Genomic DNA, 7,500 nt, shown 5'->3' with positions numbered 1-7,500 from the left:
TTGACGCAAAAGTGAGCGTGCAAACAGAGAATCTTTCCTTCTCTATTTTCACTCTGACACCGCTCATATCGATTTATTTTTAGGATACTTCGCCCACATCGTACGACGTGAACGAGACGGAATAATCGCGAAAGACGACAGTGCAAAGTTATATTTTTTGGTGATATTTCGCGGTCAACGTCGCCGTCCGAGCCTTTGATATTTTTACTCTGAAACCTCTCTTACCAATAGCCCAATTTCGATATATTAAAATTCACTGTCCTGAACAAAAGGCATCATGTCGAGCCCCTGGGGAGTAAGCTCATACATATATGTTATTTGCCAGTTCAGGGGTTGAAAAAGCACTTCAAGACCTCGGTCACAGTTTTTCGCTTTATAACTTGTTAATAATTTTTTCCTCTCTCTCTCTTCCTCTCTGAAATCACTTTTTTAATTGTTGACTCGCACCGCGCTTGATAGCGAATGCAGTAAGCGACCTACAAACTGAACGTTTCAAAGAGAAATATTTTTATTGGAATCTTATTTCCACGCCTCTTGTCTAATAAAAATCTATTTTGAAACAGTTACATGTACTTCTGTATGGTTTGGCATCAAAAACTGGGAATTTAAGGTTATTACACACGTTCACGCAACCAGGGCTAGGATTCCGCTCGGGTTGGCAGGCAAGATATAAAAATTCTTCCCGCTCCCAGAGCCGATCACATTGCAGGATTCGCAGAATTCCGCCCGCTCGCGCATTGAGAAAAAAATCCTTATTTTTATTACCCAGGGCTTCGGAATCATGTTCAGTTTTAAGATTCTTCGCCAGCATCGTACGACGTGACCGACGTGGAATAAGCGCGAACGACTTGCTAAGTTATGTTTAGAGGTGACTCTTTAGTCTTTATTTCAGCCTACTAGAAGGAGCTTCCATGAAACGACGTGCATGGGTCTTGTGAGCACTACACACCGCGCTTACAATTCACTACTCATCTTTACATTACAGTAATGAGACCGACGCGTGCGCGTGCGCGTGCGCGTGCGCGTGCGCGTGCGCGTGTGTTTAAATTTCGGCTTTTCTCTTTGAAGGAGATTAAGTTTACAATACATATTATTGGTATGAACAATATGTCGACGGAAGTTGAAAGTTTATAGAATTTTGACCAAACACCAATTAAGACACTCGTGACAGTTCGATGACAGCGTATGTATTTTTTGTTAATTTAAAGTCTGAAAGTACATCTTTTGGACTCCACTCAGCCTGACGCAAGGTTTACTTTAAAAAATTCAATTCACACAATACTCATCCGAGACAAATACTGATCATGACCGAACAGCCGCGATCACCGATCTCTGAGATAGATACATAAGAATTTATAGGGGAATAATGACACTAATGGCATCTTCGGATTTTGCCAAAAAACGCACAAGGAGAAGAAACTTATTTTCACTTCAGTTCTGGAATCAAAATCGCATAAATCATTGGAAACATTTTGCAGTAGTCCCTAGTTCATCTTCTCGCTGCTTGCCTTTGAAACTCAGTTTTGGTGACAGGGGTAATTTAAGGAAATAGATCTATTTAGCACTACCATATCTGTGTGCAAACTGCTCAATTCAGGTCGTTAGGAGGTCTCTAATACGGCGTGTACTAAAACCAGGAACACCGGAACACCGGAACACCGGAACACTGGAACACCCAACACCCCAACACCCCAACACCCCGGAACACCGGAACTCCGGAACTCCGGAACACTCCGGAACACCCTAGAAGTAACCCAAAACCCTCAATTTGGCTAACCCTAGGCCTAGCTAGCTAGCTAGCTGAAGAGGTCCTTAAAGGGGCACTGTCATGAGCTGCGCATGCTCGAGTTTGTTTGCTCTCGAGCCCACGGAAAATTCTAGCTGCCATCGTGGATTCACGCGTGAGTCACGCATATTCGCCGGAGTTTCTCCTTTGTCCACCATGGCCCTCCACAGTGGACACTATTTTGAATTTGTCGATTCAACTTGAAAAAAGTTAACCTAACACTTTTCAAGTTTTCACAAGACGCGAGCGCATGCGCTTCTCGTGACAGTTTGCCTTTAAAGGAGACCTCCGATTAGACAACGGACATATTTTTAATATATACAACAAGTGTTTCCCTGTGTGTGTTCTTTGCTATTTTTCTCATGCAGTAAAGTCAATTTTTTGTGAAACGGCCATTAGCTAAAGGCCGGAAATTTCAAATTGTTTTCCTAAACAGGACTTCCAACCCTTTTTTTCTTTCGCTTCCTTTAATTAAATGACGCAGGATCTTTGAAAGCAAACGAAAACATCATTAGCTCGAATTGAATCTTTTTTTGGCAGCGTTTCCTACCATCTAAATTTGTCGTCACGTCACGAGAAGCGCATGCGCTGGCGTCTTGTGAAAACTTAAAAAGTGACAACGGACATATTTTTAATATATACAACAAGTGTTTCCCTGTGTCTGTTCTTTGCTATTTTTCTCATGCAGTAAAGTCAATTTTTTGTGAAACGGCCATTAGCTAAAGGCCGGAAATTTCAAATTGTTTTCCTAAACAGGACTTCCTACCCTTTTTTTCTTTCACTTCCTTTAATTAAATGACGCAGGATCTTTGAAAGCAAACGAAAACATCGTTAGCTCGAATTGAATCTTTTTTTGGCAGCGTTTCCTACCATCTAAATTTGTCGTCACGTCACGTCACGTCACGTCACGAGAAGCGCATGCGCTGGCGTCTTGTAAAAACTTGAAAAGTGACAACGGACATATTTTTAATATATACAACAAGTGTTTCCCTGTGTGTGTTCTTTGCTATTTTTCTCATGCAGTAAAGTCAATTTTTTGTGAAACGGCCATTTGCTAAAGGCCGGAAATTTCAAATTGTTTTCCTAAACAGGACTTCCTACCCTTTTTTTCTTTCACTTCCTTTAATTAAATGACGCAGGATCTTTGAAAGCAAACGAAAACATCATTAGCTCGAATTTAATCTTTTTTTGGCAGCGTTTCCTACCATCTAAATTTGTCGTTTTCGAAAGTGCATTGAAAACGAATAATTTATGATACAAATTGTACTTAAAGTTCATGACACAAATTATACTTGAAGAGCTAAGGTGGCTTTCCTCTCTGATGGAGTTTATCGTTGACCCTGTGCCTGCGAAAGCCATATTTATTGACAACACCATTTCAAAATCGAACGGACCAACCAAAAATAAATTAGTTTTAGGATGCAGTTCTTTTGAGAATTCTATTTTCGTAGGAGTTTTGTTGGAGAACTTAGCTTGTAGTTCCGGTAACGATTTCAAAAGATAATATCGTCGACATTCGGGTTTTTCTTCAAACAGAGCAGCATTCTTAGAGCGTGGAGATTTCTTGTTACGACCTTCACATTTCGTGGAGCCGTTTAACTGGTGGAAACTGTCCAAGCCCATTTTATTTTTGAGTGAAGTCTAAGTTGGGTCGCAGCGGAATTTCAAATCAAGGTATTGTATAAAATGAAACAGTTTAGATAATCTAAGTTTAGGCAAGTAAACCTGGTCTGAGTATTTCTCATGAAGTCAGATATGACCCAAGGTCAACTGAATCAGAGTGATTGTAATTTAATTGAAAATCCGTGGTAAAATTAATTATACCGCATCGAACCTGCGCACCAACTTTAATAGGGACCTTAAATCGGAGGACCATACTCTTCACCAGATCCTCGGATCTTATGTCTGTGCATGACCTTAGGTTCTGGGAAACTCTATGTAGGAGAACATCCGCCCGTTCCTATAGCCAAAAATTAGCTATTTGAACCTTACAGCGCCTGCTCACTCCTCTCGTGCTAGCATGAATGTACCAATCAAAGACGCTTATCATTGTTCTTTACGAAAACCAATGAGAAGAAACTTTGTATCAGGGTTCCCCAGAGCAAAAGAGAAGAGCTCTGGGGTCGAGATTGATCGGAGGACGAGGACGACTACCACTTTTCCGTTCTGAGCATACGCACGCGCATGCGCACGAGCACTTCGTAAAATGTCGGCCTTCAAACCTTATGCGCGTGCTCATTACGGAAAACTCGTACACGTAGTCATCCTCGTCTTTCGATCTAAAGGTTCCTATTAAGATCTCGAATACCGACGAGCAGCTGTCTGTCCTTGCAGGTCAACGTTTGGTGTTGGGACCCATTTCTGTTTATATAACTCACGCTCGAATGGATTACATAGGAGTAATATAGATAGATATCTTTTTTTTAAAAATTGCTACACGGCCAGCGTGTAAATAAGTGTACCCCATCATGATTCTATTGACAAGAAGGATCATAAGTTGATTTTACTCCGGTTTTCATCCCTCATCAAAATTGACTCTCAGTTAATAAGATCCGGGCGGATACCCTTGAAAGAGAAAACCTCTGGTGTCTCGCCCTTTCACTGTATTAAAATGAATAAAGCTTCATTTCTTTCTTTCAAGATATACCTTGAACGCGTAATTGGTGAGCTCCCTGCTAGCTTGATAGTTCAGTTAGTAGATCACAATCGAGTCCCTCGATTCCCGTTAGTTGAAGTTGGCTTGCTCGCAACTACGCGTGTTGTTTAATATCCAATCGCAATTATCTTTCCACCTTTCATTTCAGGATCATGAATAATTAAACACTTTCTGTGTTGTTGTTGTGGGAAAAAATTAACACGAGATTTCCAGTGCTATTCTACATAGGACGGCTGCTCACTCTTTCTAATGTTGACTCAATTCAGACTAAGTAAAGGCACGACAAACCGTCCTTTTTTTCGAATAAAATCGAGCAAAGTATTTTATGAGTTGTTGTCTACTACTTTGGAAGTATCTTGATAGCTTCAGTCGTCAATTCAGGGAGCAGGGCTGGCGTTGTGGTGAGAGCACTCGTCTCTCACCAATGCGGCCCGGGTTCGATTACCAGAATCTTCGTCATATGTGGGTTGAGTAAATCGAAAGGAACTTTGGTTAAGGAGGCTCGAAATAGTTTCTCCCTTTTTCAAACAAATGAACATATTCTGTCCTTAGATACAGTTAGGGTAATCATATCAAGACGAAATTTGGCCAGGGTACTAAGTACCCATCGTAGATTTCTCACGTTACATTTTGCTCCAAAATAAGGTTACCATGGCAACGATATTAGACATTTCTTTGAGCCTTAAAATCAACATATATTGTCTTTTTTGAAGAAACGGAACCGTGACGGTGAAATCTTCCAATTCAGCGTTACCAGATAATGTTGGAGATAACCTCTAAAATATTTCAAATTCTACAAAATCTGTAGGCCAGTTTTTCAGAAAAATCAGTTTTTTGAAATGTGTCTCTAACTTTTTTTTCACCTACAGAATTATTTTAAATTTGAAAGACAAACGTTTTAAATTAATCTAAGCTAACATGCAAAAAATGAAAAGAATTCACCGTCCGAAACCAGAGATATAAACGAGTAAAGTTGCAAAATCAGGAAAAATGAGGGGGTTACAAGATCAGCATTTACGCATGCGTCACCCGCTCATTCGAGTGCACGCGTGAGTGGAGCTACAGGCCAACACAAACGGATTTAAGTGACCATCAAACCGTTTGTGAGAATTTTCGTAGTTTTCGTGAATAGGAGATGTCTATTTATATTCCATATATATAGGAAGTGGAAGAAAGGTGAGCGAAATTGGCGGTATTTGTTTATTTCTGGTGACCCATTTAAATCATGAGCTGACGCGAGCAGCTTACGAATAGGCCTTATCACGGTTTTGGACGCCATCTTGATGGGTAGGCAAAGCGATCAGAAATGACAGTGTTTGTATGGGAATCCGATAGCAAATTACTTCTTCCAAAATTGAATTTTACACAATTTGTGAATCAAAACGTTAAAATACTAGGTAGAAGATTGTATTCACCAAGTTTGAAGGATGTAGCTTGGCTAGAAGACGCTGAGCTATTTTTTTTAAATTTTCCATACATTTGTCTTTAAATCTTTTTCCCGCGAACCGAGCCAAATTTACAGACAAATTTGTGGCAAATTTAAAAAATTAACTGAGCGTCTTCTAGCTAAGCTACATCCTTCAAACTTGGTGAATACAATCTTCTACCTAGTATTTTAACGTTGCGATTCAGAAATTGTGAAAAATTCAATTTTGGAAGAAGTAATTTGCTATCGGATTCTCGTAAAAACACTGTAATTTCTGACCGCTTTGCCTACCCATCAACATGGCGTCGAAAAGCGTGATAAGGCCTAATGTGTGCGTGGCTTACGCGCGCGCGCTCAGCTGAAAACCCTTTCGAGCCTCCGTAAGTGTCTAGTCGTTCTAGCGGTGGAGCACTAATTGGGGGACTCTGTAAACTGAAATTAATAGTTAACGCAAACGAGGTCAAACGTTGGTTTTTGAGGAGAGGGGAAAACTGGAGTACCCGGAATTAAACCTCTCGGTGCAGAGTAGAGAACCAACAAACTCAACCCACATATGACGCTGAGTCTGGGAATCGAACCTGGGCCACATTAGTGGGAGGCGAGTTCTCTCACCACTGCGCCACTGCGAGGTTTTTCTCTGGGTACAAATCGGACTCCCGTTACGCGGTCGTCCGATTTTGTAAGTCACTCGTATAACTACCGACCGAATCGGACCCCACTCGGTCCTATTACCATTATACATTAAACTTCTGATATATTTGAACTTCGTAGTGGACAGGAAATGAAACTGTTTGAAAGATCAGCTGGAAGAAGAACATTTCTGAGTTCAAGTGGAGGTAGATAAAATGATAAAAGAACTAAGATAAGCAACTAAGCAGCTGCAAGTAAGCGTGAATAGAAGGTTAAGTGGAGAGAGTGCGGTTGAGATTAGGAGATCACGGGTTCAACACCCATTTCGACGAATTACCACTCGTTGAATTTGATCCTGGTAGTCCCTGGTTCAACTTCTCGGTTGCACTTGTAAATAGCCAACTGGTTTGCCTCCGGCCAGTTGGGATTTTTGACAGCTGTTGTTGTTCTGTTCTGTCGTTTAGTTGATTGTTTCATTTTCCCTGAAAAGCTCCTATTGGGAGTGGTCAACAAGTGTGTAAAGCGATAATTCTTGTTTACAAACATTGATGTCACATTTCTTTTGATATTGAAATTTGCCAACCACAGAAAGAAATAATTAATTGTTTCAACATCCAATTAGCTTCTGGTTGGCACATCAATTATAAGATATATCTAAAAATTTCAGGCCGGAACTGGATCCGAGCCTACGGGGTTTCCAACCTTCATTTCATTTGTTTTTCAAATTTGTAAGTGAAATTGGGACAAAGCGGATATGGTATATTCTATATTAAAAAGTAATTAAAAAAAGAAAACTTCAAGCTGTCACTTCAAACACGGATTTGTCATTGCTGCTACTATATTTTGAGAAAAACAAATATCTAAGGAATCTGTTCCGAGATTGAATTTGTAATTTTAACATTTTGTAGGCTTGGAATTGTCAGAGTGAATACAATATGATCAAATGAAACAAAAAACAGAAAAGCAAAATCAATAACACCAAAGTAAATCTACATGATGCAT

At 40.1% G+C, this 7,500-nt stretch overlaps 1 protein-coding gene across 4 annotated transcripts in view; it reads left to right on the top strand.

Moving 5' to 3' along the window:
- The first annotated feature begins 3,120 nt into the window (after window positions 1–3,120).
- LOC137982599 (orexin/Hypocretin receptor type 1-like) overlaps window positions 3,121–7,500 on the top strand; it is an 11,672-nt gene continuing 7,292 nt past the window's right edge. Inside the window, exons 1-2 of one of the 4 annotated variants that reach the window (XM_068829715.1) lie at window positions 3,121–3,460; window positions 6,640–6,704. The gene's annotated coding sequence lies outside the window, so the exon portion shown is untranslated. Of the gene's footprint in view, window positions 3,461–5,485; window positions 5,619–6,639; window positions 6,705–7,500 lie in introns of those variants that run through there. The other 3 variants (XM_068829716.1, XM_068829717.1, XM_068829719.1) reach the window with 3 other exon arrangements.

This window comes from Montipora foliosa, chromosome 13 (assembly GCF_036669935.1).
Source record: "Montipora foliosa isolate CH-2021 chromosome 13, ASM3666993v2, whole genome shotgun sequence".
Taxonomy (NCBI): domain Eukaryota; kingdom Metazoa; phylum Cnidaria; class Anthozoa; order Scleractinia; family Acroporidae; genus Montipora; species Montipora foliosa.
The sequence above is the reverse complement of the archived record's forward strand: the minus strand, read 5'-3'. Positions and strand labels throughout refer to the sequence as shown.